The sequence below is a fragment of the Oxyura jamaicensis genome, chromosome 8 (assembly GCF_011077185.1).
Source record: "Oxyura jamaicensis isolate SHBP4307 breed ruddy duck chromosome 8, BPBGC_Ojam_1.0, whole genome shotgun sequence".
Lineage (NCBI taxonomy): Eukaryota > Metazoa > Chordata > Aves > Anseriformes > Anatidae > Oxyura > Oxyura jamaicensis.
In genome coordinates this window covers 27,637,609-27,662,688 of record NC_048900.1, presented here as the reverse complement: position 1 = coordinate 27,662,688, position 25,080 = coordinate 27,637,609, and the positions used below count along the sequence as shown (strand labels likewise).

Below are 25,080 nucleotides of genomic sequence, written 5' to 3'. Positions count from 1 at the left end.
CTGAGAGAAACCAGCTGGAAGAGCACTCCAGTAATCCTTCCAGAATCTGTGGGATCCCAGTTTAAGTATTCCTTTTGCTGGTTTTGAAGGTAAGTCCTTACAGCAGGATCGCTGCCATCAGATGCATTATTTCTGACGTTTTGTACAGGACACGCAGCCTTTCTGTAAGCACTCGCCCAGCACGTGTATAAAGCCGTAGTGCCAGGAGGTGAGCTTCCAGATCCCCATTGCTTTTGCCTTGAAGTTGGTGACGCAGGCAGGCCATGTGCACAAATGCATTTGTTCTGTAAAGACGCAGGCTTTGATTTAGGTTGGTAATGTTGCTACATTTCTAGGTTTTGCTCTCATATTATTTCTTAATGTTCTGCTTTCCCCTGTCAGGTGTTGGTTTGATTGCGAGCTTCGTAATAGAAAAGTGGTTGCTTTGGGAAATACGACGCCTAGCTGCCGTCCGGTCGTGGCTATCAGTTTATGGAATTAAACTGAGACCCTATCCGTGTAAAGGGTCCAGAGAGAGAATTTGCTTCGTAGAGTTAAGCTTGCATATCATGACTGGCTTTGTCCATAGCATTCAGAAGCTCACTCTTCCTCTCTTGTGATGTGCTGAATAACGGCAGGTAGCACTCGTGTCTGCAAATCAATACCGAGGCTTCGGCTCACGACTGTTGTGAAAGTTGTGTTATTGTGTTAAACAGCAACCATTACCTTTCGTGCCTATAACTGATCATTGTGTTCTGTATTTCTGTCAAATTCAACAACAATCACCTCCTGAAGCTCTAACAAAAGGCAGAAATTCCCATGGTGCTTCTGGCAATTACACATTAGTCTGCACGGAGACAGAAGATTACTTGCTGATTCCTGTTTGCGGATTCCATTATGTATGCTCCAGTACATCATGTTTGGTTAATCCTTTAAAACAGCGTAGCTAGAAATAGTCTTTCAAAATCATGCTATTTTGCTTCTATTAAAAATATATATATATCAAAACCTATGAATTCCGTAGAGTCTCTTGTAACCACAGGGTTTTTCAAGACGAACGCTACCAGGAAAGTTACCGTTCTGGTAGCTGGGCTGTGTGCTACACGGTGAACTGCTCCCTTTTGGGGATATTCATTTACTTTCCATCAGTTTGAAGTGATAGGCTTGCAGTCTTGCCATGCAAGAGTAATAGTGGTGACGAAGATAGCTCGATGTTTTATTGTGCTCTAAAATAATTCCGTTAAGATCTAGTCTCTTTTCTTGAGATGAATTTCTGTTTTCTTTGCTGGGTTTGCTCGGCTGCAGGCTTCACCCATGATACCGTCCTGACAGAGACCTGCGTTGTATTTTGGGCCTATTAAAACCAGGTTTTAGACTCATTAGCTGCAGCAGGGTTGGACCTCACCCTTGCTTGCAAAAACGCAGTGCCATGCTCTGTGAAATGTGATTAGGACTGGGAAAACAGGATGCGATTAAAAGTTTGGCCATGCTTTACAGAATCACAGAATCACAGAATTTTCTAGGTTGGAAGAGACCTCAAGATCATCAAGTCCAACCTCTGACCTAACACTAACAGTCCCCACTAAACCATATCCCTAAGCTCTACATCTAAACGTCTTTTAAAGACCTCCAGGGATGGTGACTCCACCACTTCCCTGGGCAGCCCGTTCCAGTGTCTAACAACCCTTTCGGTAAAGAAGTTCTTCCTAAGATCCAACCTAAAACTCCCCTGGCACAACTTAAGCCCATTCCCCCTCGTCCTGTCACCAGGCACGTGGGAGAACAGACCAACCCCCACCTCGCTACAGCCTCCCTTGAGGTACCTGTAGAGAGCGATAAGGTCACCCCTGAGCCTCCTTTTCTCCAGGCTGAACAAGCCCAGCTCCCTCAGCCGCTCCTCGTAAGACTTGTTCTCCAGGCCCCTCACCAGCTTCGTAGCCCTTCTCTGGACTCGCTCCAGCACCTCCATGTCCTTCTTGTAGCGAGGGGCCCAAAACTGAACACAGTACTCGAGGTGCGGCCTCACCAGAGCCGAGTACAGGGGGACGATCACCTCCCTGGCCCTGCTGGCCACACTATTTCTTATACAGGCCAGGATGCTGCTGGCCTTCTTGGCCGCCTGAGCACACTGCTGGCTCATATTCAGCCGACTATCAACCATCACTCCCAGGTCCTTCTCTGCCTGGCAGCTCTCCAACCACTCATCTCCCAGCCTGTAGCTCTGCTTGGGGTTATTGCGCCCCAGGTGCAGGACCCGGCACTTGGCCTTGTTGAACTTCATGCAGTTGGCCTCAGCCCATCGGTGCAGCCTCTCCAGATCCTCCTGCAGAGCCTTCCTACCCTTGAGCAGATCGACACACGCACCTAACTTGGTGTCATCTGCAAACTTACTGAGGGTGCACTCAATGCCCTCATCCAGATCATCAATGAAGATATTGAAGAGGACCGGCCCCAGCACCGAGCCCGCCACTAGTGACCGGCCTCCAACTGGATTTGACTCCATTTACCACGACTCTTTGGGCCCGGCTATCCAGCCAGTTTCTAACCCAACGAAGCGTGCGCCAGTCCAAGCCAAGAGCAGCCAGTTTCTTGAGGAGAATGCTGTGGGAAACACAGCATTTATATACATTATACATTATACATTATACATAAATTATACATTTATAAACCTGGCCTGCCAGGCTCAGCCCTGCCCCAGCTTTGGGATTAGCTTTGCAAGCAGGAAGCGTTCCTTATGGAAAAATCCCTCCTGGAATTGAAAGAAATTCTCCATTCCTAAAACACTAGGTGCTACGTCCAGTAGAGCCTTCTCTCCTCTTTCCTTTCTCTCATCTTAAAACTGCGTGGCAGAGAGCAATATTATTCATCTTTTGCAGATGGGGAAAAGAGGCGCTAGGAGATTAAGCCCAAGGTCGCCCAGGAAGTGTGTGGCAGGACCAGGGATTGAATTCAGCTCTCCTGGGTCTTTGTCCAGTGCCTTAATCACAAAAACCCGCCCTCGCCTCCCTGCTTTTCTATTATTTAATAAGCTGAAAAAAAAAATGCAAATTGATTTAATTAAAGGAGAGAGCAAATTTCTAATTTCAGCCTGGATTCATTCTATGGTTATGGAAATTTTGAAGAATGGATAATAAACATCTGTAATTTCTTTGCTCGACAGATGTGTTTTCATTTACACAGCTGTGCAAAAATGATATTTATATATGTTGTGATGTATAATTTTAGCCTAGAAACAGATCTCATGTTGGACCACCAAGAGGTGTCATTTTCTGGCTCATGGAATAATCCTATTTCTGGCAAAAAAGTCGGTCATTTTTCTTCCCGCAGACATGGTTTCTTCCTTTAAAGTGTCTCTAAAAATTATTTTATACTTGATGAAGCAAATCCTCCAAAGGCTTCATTATTCTGATGGTAGCATCATCTGATTGAATATTTCAATCATAACGTCCTTTGGAGAATTTTAGCAGTTTACCCTTGGGATCTGGGAGGCTTGAATTCGTGTGTGTTCCTGAGGTTTTGAGGAACTGTTGTAGGAAATGCAGATCATTGCAGATGCACAGCGTTCATATGGGAGGTAGATGTTAATGTTTACTCTAGCCATCGGTTGGAATACATTAGATTGCCTCCTTCCAGTATGAAAGACACAACCGCGGCTGCTTTGGGCCCTGCTCAGCAAAGCAGCTAAGCATGTGCTTATTTTGAAGCACGTGAGCGTTGTCTGAGTGATGTTCCTGCCGTGCATTATTAGTAAATTGCAAAGGTTAATGCAATAACGTGTCACTTGTCAGATCTGACTGCTGGGGACGTAATCAAGAAAATGCACGTTGCCTGATGCCAGGAAAAGGTTTAGTATTTGCTCAGTGTTTAAATACCCCATGGAATGGGACGCTGGCTCTCCTCTGGCCGGTGTGGGTGGTGCACAAAGCTCTCCCCATGTCCCTTTGCGACATGGCTGGGTTGCAGCATGCAGCATGCTAATCTCTGTCATTAATTCGTATCGCCTGGCGGGCACACCTTTGGTAACACACGACTCGGTGGGCTTTTCCTTGCATTTTTCCATAAACTGGAGTGAAAAACTTGATCCCCATGTGCATGGCTGCAGTCACATGGCTATGGTGAGCCACGGAGCACCATTGCTGCTCTGCTTGGCGGCAGTGCTGCCGCTCAGCTCCTCCTGTCCCTTCGGTCCTGCTCCCCTTCATGCCCTGATACTGCAGGACTTTGGGGCTGCACCTCGCTTCTACGTACGGGTGCGCTGTGTGTTGGGCATTTTGCAAGGCTAGTGAGCCTCTGAAAGGGGCTGAGGGGAAGGAAGGAGGTTTTTTCTGCTTTCCCCTTCAATGCTCGCTCACTGAAAATATAGCCTGAGAAAAAATAATTGTTTTGATAATTGAGCTCCTGCAAGGATGCCGATTTGAAAGCTTTCTGTAGGACTACGACAGCCCTCGGTACCCCATGGCCTCCTCTCTCCCCCTCGCATCCCCCAACGGGTTTATGAGAGATCTTGGCACCCACCTTTGAAGGAGGAGCTCCCCAGGCTTACATTGCCGCGTCCGAATTGCCGCGTGGCTGAAGACTACTTGTTAAGGTTGTTCTGCTTATTTCAGGCGCACATTAGGTTTTATGAACTTTAATGAACAGTAAGTAATAAATTCGCTGAAGAAATTGGGTTAGCCTGTGATTAACATTCAGAGTGATGCAGATGAGTGTACCAATGATGGGAACATGTGCTCACATCATGATGAAATGCAGATGAGAGGCCCTGGAGCAAGCCCAAGGATGTGGGCCAGCGCAGTTTCATCTCTGTCAGCTTTAATCTGATCTAAAGTGAGCGCGCTACCGGCCTGCGAAAGGAATCGCAAACCCTGGAAAGGCCTAAATCCAACTTTTGTTTTCTATTAGAGGCTATTAAAACATTTTCTTTACAATCAAAGCGCCACCACATAAAAGAACGAGAGCGCTGTATCTAAAAACAATATTTCTAGCAGTGGGGAAGAGAGGGGAAAATGGTTGGTGGATGCCTCTTGATTTGGTTTAGGTTTTATAACATGCTGCTTTACTGAGCAGTCATTTTAGTCAATTGAAACCCAGCTGAGCCTCATCGTCTCGTGGCAGCGCCGTTGTAGAGAACAGAAGAGAAATCCACCCCCCCAGTTCTAAATGAAGTGCAAAGTAACGCTAGAAAGGGAAAGAATAAATCAATTGTAAGTGGTAATCTATGAAGTTGGACAGAAAATGATGAGAAATGAAGCAACTGGTCATAGGAAATTGACCTTGAAAATGGTGTTTATCTTTCGGACACAGTGGTTGTGGAGGTTGAGGTTTGTGCTTGAGGGGCTGGGCTGAGGGGGAATGTGCACGGGAGCTTCTTTACTTGGAGTCTCAGCTGAGTTTTGGGGAGTTCCTTGCAAGACCTGTACTCTGGCAGGCTCCCCAGCGGTGTGACAACACCTGGCAGGCAGTGTTTGTGCCTTTCTGCCAGTCCCATATTTTGCTATGCTGAAAGTTCGGGTATGTTTGGGGCCAGTGATTGCCCAGGGTCAGGAGAATAGCCGTGACCGTGTAATGGAAGCATGTGCAAGGAAAAGATGATATTTTTACCCGACTTTAATCTCCATACAAATAAACACATTAAAGCAAGTAAAAGGACAAATGAGTAATGTAAGTCACCTCGGCTATTTTAAACTCTAGCACCTACTTACACCAGAAGGATGCTTATTGCGGTGTTATATACATCTTTGTTTACAGTAAAGGTACAGAAGAGTGTGGGAGACGGAATATATTGTGTTTTAACTCAAACACTGGGAGCAGAAATCAACTGACAGGCAGGGATTTCAATGGTTTGTACCTTTATCTGAGGGCAGGCGGTCAGCAGTCCTGCAGCCTGGCTGAGGGGCTGTTTCTGCCTGGTGCAGCAAGCTGTGACATGGTGGGGCCTCTCCTGCTCTCAGGCACCTTCCTAGTGGGTGTTTCTGTTATCACCAGCTGAAAAATGAGGGTGCAAGTTCACTGTTTTGGTGGTGAGTAAAATAACCTGGTATTGACACACACTGTTGGGTTGCCTACACAAAAATCCTTTGTTTTTACGGTGCTGAAACGTTACAAAACTAGGTCAGTGCCAGTGTAAATCTGAACCACACCGGTGGGCTATCTGGTTTGCTCAGCTGGTTGATGTGCTCGGTCACCCCTTTGCCAGCCCAGATTCTCCCTGTGTAAGTCAGACAGCAGGCACACACAGGAAGGTCACCGGGACCAGGCAGAAGCCCTCAAGTTCCCTGTGTTTTGTCTGCTGGAGATTTTGACTTGCACCTGCGATTCACAACAGCAGGAGAAACTGCTGGTGTTAGCCACTAAAAGATGTGGTCCAGGAAAAGTGTGAACATAGGGGTTGCTTCTGCTTGTACCTTGGCTCTGTGTATGTAAGGCCTTAAATTCCCAGGTGGGACCGTGTTGGGTCTGGGAGTGCTCCAGCACCCAGCTGGAAGCGATTCCTCAGCCGTTCAGACCCGCATGCCTCTGCTGGGAGAGGGTCTGGCCTGGGAAGCACGTCCAGAGCAGGGGCATGGAAACAAAGGAGCGATGTGGGCAGCGGGGATGGAGCAGCTTCACTGGTGGGAGGAGGAGGGGGACAGCGAGGGGAGCCCTGCTCCGTATTGATCAAGCGCCGGTGACATTCAGGCTGCTTGTGTTATTACAGCGCTTGTGCTCAGTGGAAAACTAACGAATAATAAATCTAAGCAATGTTATCAGACTGCAAAAATTAAGGATTTTGAAGAAGGCCTCTGCCAGATATTTAAAATTCAGCAAGCTTTTTTTTGTCTTGGGTCTTGAGATGTTAATGACTTTGACTAATTGTCAACACCACCAATTACTATGACTGATACCTTATCATTTCCCACAATGAGCAATGCTAATTAAAATTGATTGTGCTGCTGTTCTGGCACAGCAGCAAGTTTCCTTTTCATTTTTTGTTTAAACATGAGCTTATTGTGCCGATTTGGTGAATTAAATAAGGAAAGCTCATTATTCTGATGTTTATTTTTGAGCAGGGGTTTTAAGCCACATTGGAAGCCTGTTACAAGTGTCAAAGAAATAGAAGAGCTTGAATGAATTGCTTTTTAGGAGTACCAAAACATACACCTAATAATAATATTTAGCACTTTTATACCACAGTGCTTTCTACATGATCACATTTCTGTACAAACTGAACTACTCCTATTATCTCTGTGAGCTAGGTAAACACTATTACTTCTGTTCCACAGATATTGAAGCTGCGACACAGGAGCTTTGATTCTCTAATAGCACTGCACTTCAAGCTATTGAATTAGATTACAGATAGCTGTCTGACAGCACAACGAACTAGGAATCAGACCAGACACTGGTTGCGATATGATTTGCAAGACTGACTTGCCTGAACTTTGCATAAACATGGCCTTTTATTTTGCACTTCTTTTTTGAAAGTCTTATTTAGTTTTTTCCTCCCAAAGTTAGGATCAAGTCTTCGTTTCTGCTGGCCCACCTTGTGCTGGCTCCTGCCCTTAAATTTTGATTACACAAGTGCAGGGTGCAGCCGTGGATAAAGCCTAGGTTTGTGCATCCTTGCGTTCTCCTCCTTCGTGGTGTTTGCTTCATCAGCTGAATCCCCTCCTGTCCCAAAGGGCTGTTGTTCATCACAGGAAAGTGATGGCAGCAGGGTGAAGGCCTCACAGGCAGCAGGGCTGGCTGATTATAGCATGGGACTGTGCCTTGAAAGTTGTTAGGTATCTCCTGTGAAATGCTGCAGTATTTCAAATTCAGCTGTTATTTTTTTTACATGAACTTTTCCATGGGGAATGTTTATGGGATATGTTATCAACAGAAAGGGTGCTCTTTGAACTGTTCTGCTGGTATTCTATTCTTAAGTGGCTGATTGCAGTTACTAGCACAAGTCTATGACCTTATGCTGCATGAGATTGATTTAATTGGAACAATTGATTGCTTTCACGATCAATATGTAATGAGTTAATATGTAATGAATATAAATGCATGGAATTGCCCTAGGTATTCCTTACTTCCTGCTACTTAGTCCAGAAAATGTGTCAACTGCTTCATGTGGCGAATAAAAAAGTCTTTTAAATAATTCTGCATGTTTGTAAACAAGATCTCTCCAAGGTCTTGACAGTTAATGAACCCAAGTTTGCCTCCCCGCTATCTTGTATGAGCAGTTTTAGAGCAGTATGTCAATCAAAAATGTTTATATTTATTGGGAAAAAACTTGTATACGTCTGGCATTTGAAAGCAAGATAAAAATATTTGTATCACAGAAATAGCAAAAAAATCATATCTGAAAAGTATTTCAGTTGTGAACACTATTTCTTGATTATTTTCAGCTATGTGAATTTCTTTTGAGCATTGATTTCTCTCCTGATCCTGATAAGAGCTAGGAACAACCTTATAAATCTGTATTGCTCCTTATGTCGCAGCACCATGATATGGACTCCAGTACCAATCCTACTTGCTGCAAAAACAGGCAAGTCCTGCCCTGCCCACCACTCGTGGTTTGGGTCTCCTGCTCTGTCAGGAGTGGCTGTGGGGACTCACATCTGGCTGAAAACTAATCCAGAAAAATGATTTTGGGGGTGATCAGTGGTTTTATGTGTTTTTCTGAGTGGGTATGTGGCACCAAACAGCTGGGGCTTGGGTTTGGGATCATGCAGCGAGACCACCTCCAGCGCAGCAGCATGGTTTGGAGCCAAATTGAGCTGACCCTGCAGCTAGGCCCCGTGCTGTCCCTCTAACGGGGCTCCCCTGAGTGTTTCACCTTGCTGAGTTTGTTTTTGTTGGGAAAGTGCTGGGAAATGGTGCTGGAGAAGGACAAAGTGTTCTTCCTGGACATAGCAGGGAAACAGCTGAAAAGAGTACTGGCATGTACTCAGCTGACACACGCTGATGGCACCATTATCAGAGGATAACGTGCTGCCATTAGCATGCAAAGCTGTGAAATAACATGCCGAGTATGTCTTTTGAAGCACATTGGACCTAATTCTCCTCTCATCTGTACTGATGTCTCTCGGTAGACTACGGTGAAGTTGCTCATGATTCACAGCGTAGAAAACCAGAGAGGAATCACGGCTGACTGCCTTCCTCAGTGTAACTAGCTGTACGTGGGGGCAGATTTCACTTTTCTATATCCAAATGTCCCCCAGAGTTTTGTTGTGAAAAGTTGGTTATAAAAATTGAGAGGGCGAGGGGGGGAATATGTCATTTGGGTTGTGAATTGCTGTTAATTAAACTTCAGTGTGACACATCCTTTATGTCAGGGGATTCCTGATTCTCATCTCAGTGGCCTGGTAGAACAGAGGAGCATCTCCATTGAGATCAATGCTCATTATTATTTTCCTCATTATCATCATGATCCTCATCAGTATTTGTTCTACAACACTGGCTGTGGAACGGAAGCACAGGGAGAGATGACCCTTGCACGTTCCTCTTCAACACCCTTCATTTTTAACAGACAAGAGGCTGGGAGGGGAAAACAGCACTGAATTCTTCACAGAGAATTAGACACAACTACACAGAAGTCAAAATCAGCCTTTTTTTCCACTGTAAATGACACGGTGAGCTAATGAGTTGTCATTATTTTCATCAGAGTGCCAGCACTTGCACAGGGGTTGAAATGCACCGCGCATGACAGGGGGCGGACATTTTGAGGCCTTGTAGGTGCGTGGGGCTCATGCGTCTGTGCCAGGGAGGGACCGAACAGGAGGTGGGAACGGAGTCTGCCCAAATAACAGGCAAGACAGCAGGGGAGAGCGGTCACATTTGATAAATGTTCCTTGGAGAGAGAAGATCTGACTTGGGAGGTAAAATCTGCAGCCATGGCCTGCTCATGCTTGGTACTCCAAGTGCGATGTTGGGAATCATTCTTCTTTCTCCTCAGCCACAAGGCATTTGGTGATCTGACCACCTTGCTTTGCTGGGTAACCTCCTGTACAACCAGTTGCAAGGCCCACAGAAGAGAGGTGTTTCTTTGACTTAAGGACCTGGACCTTTCTGCTTAAAATGCTTAAAGTCGGTTTTCTTGGATACTCCAAACAGAAAAGACTTGTGCCAACCGGACAACTTGTTTGGTTTATGTTGTATGAGGAGGGGTGTGATTCTGACAACCAGCTGGTGATCCCCCAGCTCTCGTCTCTGAGCCAGTTTCTCTCTCTGCTGATGGAAAGTCATCTATTTTTGGGGGTCGGGGAGCGAATGGAGTGTTAAGGCCCTCTCACAGAAGCGGTGGGTTACAAACATGTTCACGTTGTTGTATGCTGTACTATGGGAAGAGCTGCAGCTACTTCTCTGGGGAGAATCACAGGTCGGAATATAACAACTATTGAAAGCTTTGGGTTCCTGGAAAAGATCAAAATTAGTCAGGATCAGCCTTGCTTCCGGCTTGATGAAAGAGGTGTTAATCCTGCTGCTCATAAAGAATTTAAGATGATAAATATATGAGCCACAGCCTGGAAGATTGGAAGAACACTTAAATAAATGATAGAGGCTGGATTGACAGAAAGGCTGTCATGCTGGGATCAACTTTGCCCTCTTCTGGGCTAGCCAGTGCCAGACTCTGTGAGCTCGGTGGGGATGGTGGCTTCAGGATCCAGTGATCCTTTTTTGTCCCTGCCTATGGACAACATCTTGTCATTCAGACACTGTCTGCGGGTCCGGTATGATGCACTTAGCTCTCTGGGGGACACTGGTTTGGAAGCAACTAAAACATCCTTTCTGGGTTGCCTTGGCTGGCTGCCCCACGCCCGCCCAGCCCCTCTCACTCCTCCTTCTCAATGGGATGAGGACAGGGGGTGGAAAATGAGGTAGCTGATGGGGGGGCCACGCTGAGCCTGTGCATCTATGTTGGAAAGAGTCGGGTCTGATGGCAGTTCCAAAACACCAGCTGTGCCTTGTGTCTTTCACCTGGTAGCTGTTATCTCCCCTTCTGGGATTTGTGGTGAGGTGCAAACGTAGATAATATTTTTTTTTGGTAATTCTTTCAAGGTAATATTTTTTTGTTAAACACTCATGTAAGGGATTAGCTGTATTTCTGAATATCTAAGTATAGATAGCATTGGTTCATAAAATAGAGAATGATGCTATTTTATTGCAGAAAATGAACAGAATAACTTTTTTCTCGAAACAGAAAAGATAGCATTGCAACTTATAGGATTAATCCATCACTCTAAGAAAACAAAACAAATTTTCCTCCTTCCCTTCCTGTCCAAGACAGCTGAAGTGTTGAGGGTCTGCTCAGGTTTCCCCTCCTGCCTTGTGGGAGCAAGCACGCTCCACTGCCTGCTTTGAGCCCTTCGTCACCCCAGCATGTGCTGGAGGTTGCTGTAGAGACCTGGCCTGGGGGCATGTCTTGGTCACACCAAAGTGTTTTGTGCATCAACCTTTGAAGGTGAACTTGTGTCATATTAGAGTGTTTGCTGGGTGTAGGAAGAGGTTTGGGGCTCTTAGGGACCTGGAGAGGGTGGCAAGCTGCTCCCCCTCATGTGAGCGATATAACCTGGTGTGTTTGCCTAACACATGGGTTAATGGGCTGTGTCTCAGGCTTGCCAGAAATTGCCCATGACTGTAGCACTGTAGTGATGTTTGACCTCTTCTGGCCCTGAGCCAGAACTGTGTCCCCTCTGGGGGAGATCTCTGCTGCTCTTTGCATCAGGGCTACACGTCTGAAGCTTTTTATGCACTTAAAATGGCTGCTGGGGAAAGAATGCACAAAATATTTTCCTCTTATGAAAAACCCTTTTACGGTTATAGGTATATGTTAGCATTACTGATTTTCCTGACATGTTTTGTTGAAAGGCAGTGAGATTACCAATGTGCATCTGCATGTGCTGAGCAGCTGCAGGCATACAGGGCTGGGTGTCGGCCCGGCTGCGAGGCTTGTGTGCGGTAATTTGCCCCTCTTGATCACGGCACAGCTAATGAGCACAGTCCCTCCACTCACAGGAAGCACACAGACACTCACCACGACAGATCGGAAACAGCCACTGCTGGGGACTCATGAAAAAAGTCTATTTTGTGCATGGCAAATAGCAGGATGTTGCATATCTTTCATTATTAACTCTGAATCCATTCAATTAGCAGTAAAAAATAGTGGTTTTTTATATGTTAAGTGTAGTGATAAATTAATACCCAAGGAAAATGCTGATCCCTACCTTAACCTCTTTCTCATAAAACAGGAATTCTCATTGTTTCACTGGTTCGTCTGTGAGCTGCATGTGCTGGAGTTCACAGTACATCTTGTATGGACATCAGCTCCGCTGTCCTGTTCCCTTCTCTTCCTTCCACCAAGACTGACCTTTCTTTCTTCCCCTTCCTGCGGGCGATGAGCAGTGTCTGCTCGATGGATAGAAAGAACAAAATGCCTTCTTGTGACACTGGGAGGAAAATGATCCAGGGAGTTACAGACCACTAAGCCTTTCATTTGTACCTGGTAAACTGGTTGAAATGATAAGAAAAAAGAAAACATTTGGGAGGTGTTGATAAGATCAGGCTTATCCAGTAGAAAGGTAGTGTAGGATATGGTTGGAAGTGATAGGGAAAGCCTAGACTTGATGACCCAGCAGGTCACTTACAGGCTTTCACTCTTAATCTCTTAGAAGTCTTTGAACTTGTCAATAAGAAACGAAGAGAGAGGAACTGGTTTATCTCACTTATTTGTGATATCGAAAGGTCTTTTGCAAGGCCTCTCATATAATGCAGTCAAAATAAAAGGCAGGTAGGTGAAAGGGAGAAAGTATAGTCATGAATCAAAAAGTGAAACAAAGATAGGTATAACTGGGTACTTTTCACCATGCCACAGGGTTAAAGCAGAGGTTCCTTGTGTGTTCCTAAACCCTGTATTGGGTCTGGGATGGAGAAGGGGTGGAAAGGTAGCCGGATCTGTGGGCAGCAAAAAAACAGGGAGGTTGGTCAAGTCCAGGGAAGACAATGAGGAAGCTCAGAACAACCTAAACATGCTGGTAAATATGTGACACAACATCCAGAAAATAGTGTTAATGGATGGCATTTGCCCAGAACCTTGTGGTTTCTGCTTGAATTCACTATAGTGAAACGAGAAACAAAGCACATCCTTTGGAATTGCAGTCCCTGTAGGAGAAGGTCTTGTTGGGGCTGTTAATGGGATAAGTTATGACCTGTTCCTTTCACTGATAACCTCCCCATGAGGGTCTGCGTTTCAAGACAAAACTGTACTGGTGGCTTCAGACTCCGATTAATGATCGTTTTTCAGAAGTACAGAACGGTGAGACAAACACATACATGGTATTATCTGAAACCAGCAAGGGCTCTTTGTTTCAGGGTAGTCCCACCAGTGAGGGAACCCAAACTCAGAGGCTTCACATACCGGTACGAATAATATCCCAAATTGCCCCTGGGATTTAAGGTAGCTTTTCTCTCTCCTTTTAGACACTGTATCTCATTTCTTTTAAACAGCTGGGTCTGTGTTTTTGTCCTACACAGATATTTAGAATAGGAATCAAAAATATATTATTTGTTTGCTTTGCCTGCTGGTCTGACTGTTGCAACCGAGTGTTCCCTGTACCACGGATTTAAAATACCTCTGCACCTCTGAATTGGTGCAGAATTGCCTTGCCCTCCCTTCCCTTCCCCTTTCCCTTTCCCGAACACCTTTTAAAGCCAGATAAGAGCCACTAGATGTCCCTTTCAAAGCAGAGGACTGAAGCCCTGATGTTGGTAATTAGCAGGGAGAGCCTTTTAAGGAATTGAAAGGTTGCATTGTTATGATTTGGGAAACAAAAGCTGAATAAGAAGTGTAACACTTAACTATGGAATTCCACTCTATTTTTCTCTAATGCAGGCTAAGCTGCCTTACAGCAATCTTTTAAATGTAATGATTGAGACTATTATAGGAAATACTATACAAAGCAACATTTTTTTGCAGCCTAAATAATAAGTAGGGCAAGGTTTTAAATGAGGCTAGAGTAATGAATGCTGTACAATAATTTTGATGATAAATTTCCCCGGAGGATAAAGTGGAAGAACAGAAGCAGGCTGTATTTAATCATGCAAAGTTAAAGGAATGCAGACCAACAAATATTTATAAAGATGTACATTTTTTTCTAACCTTTCCTGAGATAATTTCCCCTTTTTACCTGAGAACACCAGAAAATCAGGCCTTTCAGTGTGTAATAATTAGGAGGAGGAACTGATCACATAGGGTCAAGTGTTTCTTTGATGTAGTGCATGGAAATTCCTATTTCTTTGCATGCTGGAGGACTCGGACAATAGGACACTTGTTTTTCACAGCTATTTCATTCATCAGTGAGCCTGAAAAGCTTTTTCTGAGCAGATACACGGCATGTGATGACGTGCTCTGCAGCTGCTCTTCACCTAGTGCTGACCCAAGGGGATAGCCCCACCATACCGCAGACTTTGCTCCCAAAAGCCATATAGCTGCCTCCTCACAGTGCTGCACGCGGAATAACCAGGAGTCCTGCACATGGTGTTGTGAAGATGAGATCTGTTTCCATGTACAGACCAAGCTTGAAGACTTTGCCACGTGCTCCATCACCTGTAGACCTTCCTGTGCCCGTACCAGTGAGCGTGCTCCTCAGGGGCTGCCTGTGGTGCTCCTTGGCTGTGTTTCCCCCTGCGTTTTGCTCTTTGTTCTTTGTTTTCAGGAGGCAAGCACAACTTCAACAACTAAGAGGTGGTTAAAAAGTCACGAAGCATGTTCGGGTTAGCGTGTTCCTGGTTGTTCTGCACGGACACGTGTGCTTGTGCTAGGGTTGGGCCATCGTTCCACGTAGCATAAGGTTGGGATGTTTTGTTTTACAGATCTTATAATTAGAGGGGGGTTAGTGTACTTTAGCTCAACCCGTAATGGTATTCACTCTGCAGAGTGGAGATCTCTGTATGGCTGATCAATACTTAAAGCATATATTGATTTCCAATTTAGATGTTAACTTTTTAGCTCTTAGAAGTGCTCTTGATATCAATTTTCACCTTGCCTGATATTCATTATGAGCTGAACATTATGACAGTGAATGAGCTGGGATCTCCTTTGGCAAAACGATGAGTTCTAGTGACTTCAAGACAAACTTGCGAAGATTTACTTGTCTTGTGAAGCATTACGGTACCATGAAATATCTGTGTTTAAGGCAATGGCCTGAGGGGTGCATTTGTTCTGGCCTGGCACACACTTCCTCTAGTGTTTCTTAATCTGCGTCGTCCGTCCCTGAGATGATATAATAATCTAATTAATAGTGCTGTTTATTACGTTCATGTTGTTTTCTCATCATAATTCATAGGAAGCGAGCCGGAGGTCCACAGCTCATGTTGCTGGGTGGCTGGACTTTATTTAAGCAGTAGGACACACATGGCAAGCAGAGCGTTCCTATGTGATTATACCTCCACTAGTGTTAGGAGCTGCAAGGTCAAAAGGCTCAGTGACTTTAACTACCTGAGAAGTGCCGTGTAATCCCCAGCAAATGGGCTGTCTACAGTGTCTCACTGCTGTATCAGGGAGGGAATTATTTCTTTTTAAAGGCAGGCACATGAATTCCCTCTGTGGTTGGCACAGGTGTGACATCACTGCCTGCCAATCAGAAATCCTCTTTGTCTTGGGTTTTAACACCTTAATTTCAAGCTCAGATCATCTGATTTTATTAAAATGATGCCTTATGCTCTGTGTGCTCTGACCATCCCCAGTGCTGCTCACGATGTGCCTTCGTATTCCTCCAATGCAGAAGTTTTTGCTGGGGTGGCCACAGAGCTCTCTATTTAGCTGTAGCTCGGTGTATGTTGCTTAAGGTTATTGTAAGTGAAAGCTTATACCACTGTGAAAGCGTCTCAAACGTTATTAAAACTCAGGAACTCGAGTGATCAGGGGAGCAAGGGGAGGGCAGACAGCAAGGTAAGCACTTCAGGATCCAGGCAGCGTGGCTGTGATTTCAAAATCGATGTGTAGCTATCAAATCCTTTCAGCCTAGCACTGCCTTTTCCTTTTTTTATTGACAAATATAACCTCAAAATAATAAAATCATCCTGATTTACAATTATTGTTGATAAAATAAATACACATGGGTTGCAGATTTGCTACCCTGAGCAGATGAGGAGCAGACCACGAGGAGGATGCTATTTATCTCGGATTGACCGTCGGCGGTCGCTGCCCCGTTGCTGCTGCAGCGGGCTGGTGCTGCAGCGTCGTAACCAGCTCAACCCCTTCAAATTCAATACAAACCTCAGGAAAGACCAGGGTTTGCAGCGGTGTCTTTATCGGGGGCCATGAAAAGTTGCTGTTCAGCTGTGGAGGATTCGGGGGCAAAGCAAGAGGACTCATCATCCTGTCAGAGGGCAGAAATTTAACAAATAGTTTTAAAGGCTTCAAATAAATCTATCTCCGTAACGCGGCTGCAGTGCTTTTTTCTATAGGTGTGTTATAGAGGTAATGATACCTCTACAGTGAACTCAATTAACCTTCTGCAGCCTTCCGTGTGACAGGGAATCCTAAATCTTCTTTTTTATGAGTGTGTGTGCAAGATTTGAAGCTACTTTGAACTGAGAATTAATAAATGCCATTTCCTAATTGGTGCCCATTTGTTTGTTTTTTACAGCGAGAGAGGCATGGTGCCCGTGAGCGGGATCTAGTGTTCATGGTTGGAAAGAGCTTTCTGCACAGGAGCGAGGTAATTTTTCTTTGTTTTATTAATAAAGGTGCAAATCTGTTGCTTGTGTGGCTGCCGTTTGGGAGGTTCTGTTCTTAATGTTAGGAGATGGTCCTCAGAAATTCAGCTCTGTGGCTCAGTGGTGCTTTGTGTTATCAGGCATCGATTGCCAGTGAGAGACCTGCTGCATGTTGAGAGCCCCTTGGAAATGCCATAGAACAAGGTTAGGTAGGAAATGAGTGCATTTGGGTGTTCACAGCTCTGTTTTCCTACAGATGTTTCTTTTGCCCTGTGCTACACCCTGGTAGGTGCACATCACACCAGCCTACTCGGTAGCGTACGCGCCTGCCTCGCCTCCGAGACCTTCAGATGAACACATTGTGCAAGGAGCTGAACGTTGCGTCTGGGAGGGAGGATGTCAGCAATAAATGAGAAAACAAGAGAAATGGATGATCCCCCATAATGCATACCCTATAATATAATCATTGTTGTTTGATAAAAGAGACAATTCCAGCACCTCTCCGTGCCCTGCTAGGTATGTCTGGATTTATTATTCAAGAAGGCACAATCAAATCTCTTCATTCAGTTGACAAATGGGAACTATTCAATTCAGTATCTGCCTCTTATTTATAGCACGTAGTGGGGTGATTTATACGCTAGCTGCAGACCTTCCAAAACAGTTTTAATTAGCAGCACTGGCTATTAGTGAAGAGTCCTGTAGCTTCCCTGTCATACGCATCCCCTTAAAACTGAATAGAAACCTTGCTGTTTGCCAGGCGATGCTCCTCGTTTTTTGTGCTGCCAGCAGCGAACGTACCTGTGCTGGAGCAGCGAGAGGATGCTCCGAGGGGGCAGGCAGGGGGGAGGTCGAGGGAGGTAATGCTATTTATTGTTGTGCCTTGGGAAACGGGGCAGTCCTTGGGGCATTGCCGCTGACATCACACACGGGTTTGCAAATGCCATCGGTGACCTCTGTTTTGAGAACAAAGCAAGCTGGGGAGATGCCCCAGCCAGCTGCTCAGGCTGCCTGCGCAGGTGTCTCTGGATTCTGCTCTGGATTTTGTGCTTGGAAGATGATGGATGAGAGCAGGCAGGAGCCCTCATCTAAGCGTGTCCTGTGGTTGGAGCAGTGTCTGCATTAGTCTTCCTGTGTGCACTGTCTGATGATCTAAGTGAGTATTTCCCTCCGCTGTTCCTTCTCCGCAGAGCTGCTCAGGCTCATGGTCTAATTGGTGCCCCCGAGGTAGGGAGCAGAGGGAGGCGCGGCGCGGAGGTGAGTGAGGAGAGGCACTAGTTTGAGGCTCTATTATTTTCACGCATCTGGTAGGAATGTAATCCCTTTGAGACCTCTGCCTATCTGTCAAACCTGCGAGCAGCCAACAGGTTCAGAAGTTATTTGGGGAAGCAGTGACTGACAGAACAATTGCACGGCTCTTGTTTTTTTTTTTTTCTTTTCTTTTTTCCTGCTAAAAAAGCAGAGAAAACATAAAGAGCATTCTTTGTGTTTTATGTGGTGTGTGTCGCATGCAGAATGGTCTGTTGTTGTGCTTCCACTGATTCCTTTTTGACATGAGCAACGCAGTCATTCTGTCTCTGGATCAAATAAGCCTTTGTACTGCTTGTCACCATCGTGCCGTGTCTCCGTGTGTGTAAATCCTGTGTTTGCTACAGCCCCTCGTGTAAGCTCTGCTGCTGCCTGCGGTGGGTGGTTCTGCTCAGGCTCTTCAGGTTTTCTGCAGCAGCTCGTTGTCACTCAGTGGATTTACTCTGGAGAGCACGTAAACCTTGGAAAATCATGAGTTTTAGGTTGACAATGATATGAACAGAAAGGCCATGAATGTTGGACCCGATGGCAGATGCTTGGTGTCTCTGCATATCCTTCTCTTGGAGAAGGCCAAGGAAGCAAGCGGCGTTTGAAGGAGGTAAGGCTGGCAGGAGTTTGTTGCTGTCCAGCCAACACCCTGTTTGTGGTGGTTAGGAGACTGGTGGAAAAACAAGGAAATAGGAGGCGAAGGCATACAAATTCTCCTACAGAGAAGCCTGAAATGAACATGGTCAGAAGGAAGAACAGGCAGTAGTGTATGGAGCAGCGAGTCGCAGAGGTTCCTGTGGTTTGCCAGAGGTGATGGGCTCTGCAGCCAGGACGGAAACCCAGCCTCAAGTACTTCACAGATCAACTTGCTAGCTCTGAAGAAGTTGAGGTGCTCTGGCTGAGCAAAAGCTAGATGATGATGATGATGATGATGATGATTATTTTCTAGGGAAGTTCTGGTTAGGTATTTTTATTTCCTTCACTGAGCGTATCAATAAAGCACAGGGTTTAAGAAAGCCGTCCCATTATTAATACGTTTGGTCTGTGAGCCACATGAGCGCTGGGAGGTGAGCTGTCGGGGGGTATTCCACTAAGTGCTTTTCTACAGCACTTCTAATAGAGTGCAGGACTGAATTTGATAGTGTTACCCGTTAGTGATTGGGAAGTGAAAAGCTTTCCGTGCATCCGTGTTGCAGAATTGGCTTTGATGGATGGCTTAGCCATTATGCATTTCATTGTGTTTAAATATGGCCTTAAATTACCCAGATTTCCTCTTAAAATTCCTCTTTTCCCCAACATTTTGAAAACATTCATAAGGCATGAATTGAGAATGAAAAGAAAGAGGAGAGGGAACTGTTCTGTTCATAAACACTTAAAGATTAAATAATGCATTAGTCAGTGGTACAGACTGAACTCTGCCTGAGAAAGGTACTTCTAAATTACCAAAATATTAACACTGTAATTATTGAGCATGGATAATAGTTATGAATTATGGATCAGTCAGGTTAGCAAAATCACAGCCGCCTACTAGAGAGAGGTATGATGGGAACACGAGGGAAGATGACTGAGGGTTTAATTCCTCTTAATATTTTCATATGCTCCCTCTGCTAAGGAGCTTGCTGCAAGAGCTGACCAGGGGCAGCAGCGACGCTGGAGTGGTTAGGGACCGTGCTCTGACTTTGCTGATGACCCGATATCTCATCTGGGGAAAACAACTTCCCATCGCCGCCTCTCACTTCCCCTGGTGTGGAGCAAGGATTGCATCGTGTCATACCTCTGCAAAGTGTTGTGACATCTAGCAAGGAAAAGCGCAGCCTAGAAGCGCACAGAGGATATGCTATTACCGAGCGACTCCAGCAGGCCCCCCGGGCATATGGGATGTACATAATCTTAAATCTGTAACTGGTGAGCCCTGGAGGTTGCTGTGGGAAGAGCTCCTGCCCTGTCCCTCTCCATTTTACAGGGGCAAGTTGCTGGTGGTGTCAGCATGCAACTGCTCTTCCATCAGCTAGGTGATACCTGGCCAGCTTCTTGCCTTGCCTCCAGCCACATCCATCTTCTTCCAATGAAACCAGTTTTGCTTTTACTTCATTTTTTTAGAGGATGTAGTGATGTGTTCGATTGTTTGGAGTAAACTTCTGAGATGCAGTGACCTTTGTTAATCAGGAAGGTGGTTTTTTTTTTTTGAGGTCTGTGGGAAGAATTAATCATATGTATACTGTTTGCTTTAAAAAGTCTCTCGGTGAATTTGGGATTTCCCAGGTAGCTGTCGAAAGGTCAGAGGCTGGAGGCAGAAGCTGGGAGCAGCTGGGAGGGATACAGCTGGGGAGCAGTGCGGTGGGACAAACCATCCCAGAGCAGCTTCAGAAGGAGGGAGAGACCTGTAGGAACACAGGAGGACAGGGCTGTATTTAAGAGAGTGGCCTCAAGCAATACTCAGACAAATTTGGAGTGTCTAAGGAAGCGATATACTGACTAACAGCATGCTGTTGGACCAGCTCGTGTTTGCTTGCAATATTCTGCTGTTTCAAAAGCACGTTTTTGTGCTTTCAACAGAATGTCCCCTGGCCATAAAGGAGTCAGGTTATGTGTGGCTCAGATAAATGATGAGAATTTCAAGATCTGCAGTCCTTCTCAAGGAAGGTCTTTCTCTGAATTTGACAGAGTTTTACATGTTCGAGCCCACCCCTTTAATGTAGTTTTAATGTGTTTTGCTGTATTGAGTAGTGGTTTTCACCTGTGAGCCCTGCCGTGCTGCTTCTCCATGAAGGTAATGTTGGTAAATGTCGCACAAACCAGCTTTGGTGCAGAGAAGTCTTTAATTTCCTACTGTGCAGCTCTGTTGTTACCCCACTTCGTGTCTTCAAATGCTGCAGTGGAGCTTGTTCTCAAACTTACTTTCAAATTTTTATCAAGTCTTGGAGTACACTTGTGTTAGTTGGGAGAGGGAAGCACATCTGGAGACTGACGCACAGAGGTGCATTGCATGACGCATGTGTTTGTGCAACTTTTTTAATGTCCGTACAGGTGCACCTTAAGCACCCTAAACCGTTCCTTGCAGTGTGGGGTCATCCCTCGGGATGTATTTGGGGCCTGACTTCTGCCAGTGGTCAGAGGGAGCTCGCTCCAAGCAGCCTGGGAGCTTCTCAGGGCTCGTCCTGGGGCAGTGGAGCGTGGACAAAGCTCCTTCTGCCAATGGTTAAAGAACAGAACTTTGTCTTTAACAAATTCACCCTTCAAGAACATTAACGGAGAAGTTATGGGCTAGAAACGTTTCCGTCCAATCCCGAACTCACAGGAAGTCTGGATATGAATGATTTAAGGACTGCAGGAAAGCATAAAGATGTAGAGGTGAATTTACTGCTTTGTTCGGTGCCACAGACTGTGTGAGGGCTCTTCAGCATGAATTAAAGAAGGATTCCAGTCAGAAGGTATTACTGTTTAATTCAGACATCGGTACAGTTGGGGAGAAGACAGTAATGGATTTGTCCAACCAAATAGGATTTTCCATGCTGGATTGCACCTGCGATGTGTCTGGTCTTGCTCCTATACAGGCCGTGCTGTGCGTGTCAGGAAAACCAGGGTGGAGTGGGATAACACGCAGCTCCGCAAGGATTCACCTGGAGCAAGCTCTGCCTGCTAACAGGTGGCTCGTATCCCAGCCCAGCCTGCGAGAGCTTGTCGTGAAAGTCCTGGTGGACGTGAGTGAGGATGTTCTCCTGACCTTCATCACCCTCGGTGCATCCAGGGCTCACCGATACCCGCACCGCGCTCGTGTCCAGCAGCAGCGAGGCCTGGGGGGCAGCTCTGGGTTTAAAACCCCCCAGCGCTGGGGCAGGGCACTTTGCAATGTGATGTTTGTCAATGTCATCCACCTCCCCCTCACTGTTTATTCATCCCCCCTCCAATTGAAGAAGGTACCAGTTTTCCTTGGTGCTGAAAATGCTTACAGCTGGAATCTAAGCTTTTCTGCTTCTTTTTTCTTTCTTTCCTTTTCTTTTTTTTTCTTTTGAGGTCGTGTGTCCCAGTGTTTTGGCCGAGGCAGGCTATGCTTCGTGCCTCGATACTTGAAGTGTCATTTCTTGTTCCAGTCTCTCTAGATCTTCGCTTTGACTTTCCGACCGCTTCTGTTCACAGACCTGTGACTTGCCTGGAGCTTTTATTTCTCCTGGAAAACGTGGAGGAGATAGCGGTGACTGAAGAAGACCCATTGCTCTGTTAGATTTTTTTCTAACAGCTTCGGGAGGCTTTCTTCCTCACTTATGTTGTTGTCAGTTTAAGAATCTCAAGAAATGGCTCAGAAGTAACCCCTGTGCTCTGTCTCATTCCGGTTTTCGGCTGTTACAGCTGCACATCAGCAGTCCGCCGGGCGTTTGCCGCTCTCTTCAGAGCAAGCGCTCGTGGCGCCGTGCAGAGAGGAGCCAAGCGAACAGATGGGCCAGGAAAGTGCCTCGCTCTCGGTGGGGCTGGAGGATGAACTCATTATACAGCCAGTGGGCTGTCACACCAGCCTCAAGCCTCAATGACCAGCGGCTGGTGTACAGGAAAGCCCCAGAAAGCAGTGCCTCTCAAAGGGGGGTGTACCTCGGTGTCATTCGGTGAGCAGGCTTGGTGGGGATGAGGAATAGGGAGAGGCCAGGAGAGGCAGAGATTTTACAAACAGGCATCAAAAAGCTTTGTAAAAAATGACAAAGTCCAGCTCGTGGGGGTCAAAAGAGAGCACAGAGCGTCAGGTGGGGATGAGCCACACCTCCAGCCCTGGCTCTGCAGTGTGCTCACACTGTGTCCCATTGCCCAGGTGCTACGTCCTGCCAAGTATTCCCTGCAAAAGCCAGAAAGTATTAAGAAAATGCATTAAAAAAAGCACTGTGCTCAAACAAATGGAAAGGACCCAAAGTCCCCAGGCTGTGTGCTACATTGGCCAAGGGACTGGACGGCTTTGCATCTTCCTTCAGAAAGGGAAAGGTGATGTTGTTTCTTGTCTGCTTGTCGGGGGGAGCAAGGTGCCATTTCGGAAAGCCCGGAGAGATGAAGCTCTGGGCTTCAGTAGTTCCACAGTAATTATTTGGAAGCTTGGGTGTTTGGGGGTTTGGCTTTGTCATTGTGACTGGGGTGAGCATGGCAGGAGTCCTCAGTAGATGCTGCTTTGGTTGCTGTTAAAGATAGGGAAATTCTTGGCACTGCTTTACTCAGAGGAATATCAGAAATGTCAGTCAGCAGCAGCCTTGGAACAGGAATGCGTGGGGTGGGAATGCTTTTGTTTATTTATAGTAAAATCCAGTAGGAACAGGGGGGGAAATTGTTATCTCTGGGTTCCCCAGTGGGTTTGCAAGTGCACGACCGATAGCATGTTAACATTTTTAGGCTCCCTGCTTCAGTAATATCATTGGGAAATCAGACTGAGAAATATTTGGCTGCCTCTGTAATGCCAAGTTTTATGCAGGCACAGCACATCGCATCCACCACGGTCGTGTGGAGGGGGGTCCTGTGCCCGCAGCACGTCAGGCGGGCACCTTCGGTCTGCGCTGGGAAGGTCTCTGTGCAGGGACAGGTGGGAGGACACTTCAGCTCTCATGAAGCACATTATCGTGTGTTTAAACTCTATAAAGAGGCCAAAAATACGTCCCCACAGGCTAGGGTGTTTTTTTTTCGTTGTTGTTGCTGTTATTATGATTTTTTTTACAGCCAGTACCTGGCACAGCTGGCGCCGTGACGGTGCGTAACCTTTACCGTAGGTGAGCGGGCTGGAGGCAGACAGATGTTCCCGCGCTGCTGGCTGCGGGGTCTGCATTCTGTGCCCACACGTCGTGCCCAGATGGTCCTTTGTAGAAACGCGGCAGCCTCTGCCTCCTAACACCCCGTCCCACCTGTTGACACGTACAGTATGTCTCAAAAGAATAGCCGAGTTACTGGGGAGAGGAAGACAAAAAGATGCAGCAGCACTTCTGGCTGTGAAACAAGGCAAGCTGTGTTGTAGTGCATAGCAAGGAAGCCAACAATTACGGATCTCTCCAAAGCAGAAGGCTTTATATAAATAATACATTCTGGTAATTTACCAGATTGCGGCATGTATGGAAATACAGAGGAGGTTTTTTGTTGTTGTTGTGTTTTTTTTTTTTTTAAATGAAAGGGAGCTTCTGTCCTGAGAAAAAGATGAGTCGGTGCTGAATTGGATTCGTTTCTCTTCCTGCATGCTCAGCTTTATGGAGAGAATAAAAAGGGGCAGAGAAAAACAAATTGACTCTGGAAGCCACCCCTGACAAGTCTGGCTTCAATCCTGCCAACCCTTCCTACAGAAACGAGCCCCCACCACGTGTCCCTCAGCACGGGGGGCTGCTCTGCTCCCCTCGCCTTGATAGTCCGCTGAGTCCGGCGGGCAGGATGGTGAGCGTGGCAGGACGGCCCGGCCTTAGGGACATTGCAAGCACTGCGCTGATTTCCAGCAGGGGAAACTCAGGCAGTTGTGCCCGCGAAATAAAGCACTCCTTATTATTTTCTAGTAAGTTATTCCTGGCATTTACAAAACTCATCACTGACCGAAGCTGAAATTTGAGCTGTTTTGGTTTGTGTTGGTTCAGAGCTGGGAGTTTGTGAGCTGATACATCATGCACACCTTTCAGCTGCTTAAGCAACAATACCGGGCTGCGCAGAGCATTCTGCAGGAAGGCACTCTGCAAGCTCCAGCAAGTGCTTTACAGATCCTTCTGCAAGGGAAGTTGTCACTCAATAGCACGGTTTATTTATTTTGTTTGGTTTATTTGGTTTATTAAACATGCTTTATTTATAGAGTGTGCTTTCTAGAGAACCATCTGCAGGCATGTTCTTCAAGAAAACATGTGGGACCACACGTCTGCAGATGCTGGGCTGCCCTCTGCATGCGTTGTGTACTGGGGCAGCCTGGGGGGGACCGAGGGGTGCTCCGTCCTCTCGTCCTGGTTCCCTTTGGGCAGGGAGGGTGACCAGAGGAGGGGGAGAAGGCCAGAGCTCATACCTAGCCATCACCTGAAAGGTGTATCCCAGTGTCTCAATTTCCAACCATCCTGGAGTGAATGCTCAGCCTAGAATCTGCACCAGCCAAAATCTGTGCCTGCCACGTGCTCTGTGCTCGGTCCTCAGCTCCAGACCTCT

The 25,080-nt window shown here is 46.3% G+C and overlaps 1 protein-coding gene across 2 annotated transcripts in view; it reads left to right on the top strand.

The window, feature by feature from the left end:
• Positions 1 to 25,080, top strand: part of DAB1 (DAB adaptor protein 1) — a 408,602-nt gene that overhangs the window by 182,093 nt on the left and 201,429 nt on the right. For both annotated transcript variants that reach the window (XM_035333021.1, XM_035333025.1), the window contains exon 2: positions 16,590 to 16,661. The gene's annotated coding sequence lies outside the window, so the exon portion shown is untranslated. The remainder of the gene's footprint in view (positions 1 to 16,589; positions 16,662 to 25,080) is intronic.